The sequence below is a fragment of the Triticum dicoccoides genome, unplaced genomic scaffold (genome assembly GCF_002162155.2).
Source record: "Triticum dicoccoides isolate Atlit2015 ecotype Zavitan unplaced genomic scaffold, WEW_v2.0 scaffold107811, whole genome shotgun sequence".
Taxonomy (NCBI): Eukaryota; Viridiplantae; Streptophyta; class Magnoliopsida; order Poales; family Poaceae; genus Triticum; species Triticum dicoccoides.
The window spans coordinates 1-739 of record NW_021174215.1 but is presented as its reverse complement, the minus strand read 5'-3'; the positions used below and the strand labels follow the sequence as shown (position 1 = coordinate 739).

At 51.8% G+C, this 739-nt stretch overlaps 1 non-coding gene across 1 annotated transcript; it reads right to left on the bottom strand.

Moving 5' to 3' along the window:
* Positions 1–315: 315 nt before the first annotated feature.
* LOC119342888 lies at positions 316–434 on the bottom strand. Its single transcript, XR_005165777.1, has one exon. It is a non-coding gene; the product is annotated as a 5S ribosomal RNA (ribosomal RNA).
* Between the last annotated feature and the right edge of the window lie 305 nt (positions 435–739).

Sequence of the window (739 nt, the reverse complement as noted above, 5' to 3'; positions counted from 1 at the left end):
GCTGGTATGATCGCATCCGACATGTTACCCCGGTCTTCGTCCCTTATCCTTGCCCCTCCCAGCTCCACTACAAAGACGATTGTACATTGCTTTGGCCGCTCCCTCTCAACTACGGAGACGAGTTTAACGCGGTTTCCACCCCTCCCTCTCAACCGCACCAGTGCACGCTTGCCGCGCCACAGCGCCGACGCTGGACCCGTGAATCGTGAGCACCCAGCTATGACTTACCGCACTCGTGCAAAATAATAAAACACGGTAAATATATTACTTACACGTGCGTTTTGTTTTGCAAGCGGCGCGAAAAAAATTAAAAAGGGAATGCAACAGGAGGACTTCCCAGGAGGTCACCCATCCTAGTACTACTCTCGCCCAAGCACGCTTAACTTCGGAGTTTTGATAGGATCCGGTGCTTTAGTGCTGGTATGATCGCATCCGACATGTTACCCCGGTCTTCGTCCCTTATCCTTGCCCCTCCCAGCTCCACTACAAAGACGATTGTACATTGCTTTGGCCGCTCCCTCTCAACTACGGAGACGAGTTTAACGCGGTTTCCACCCCTCCCTCTCAACCGCACCAGTGCACGCTTGCCGCGCCACAACGCCGACGCTGGACCCGTGAATCGTGAGCACCCAGCTATGACTTACCGCACTCGTGCAAAATAATAAAACACGGTAAATATATTACTTACACGTGCGTTTTGTTTTGCAAGCGGCGCGAAAAAAATTAAAAAGGGAATGCA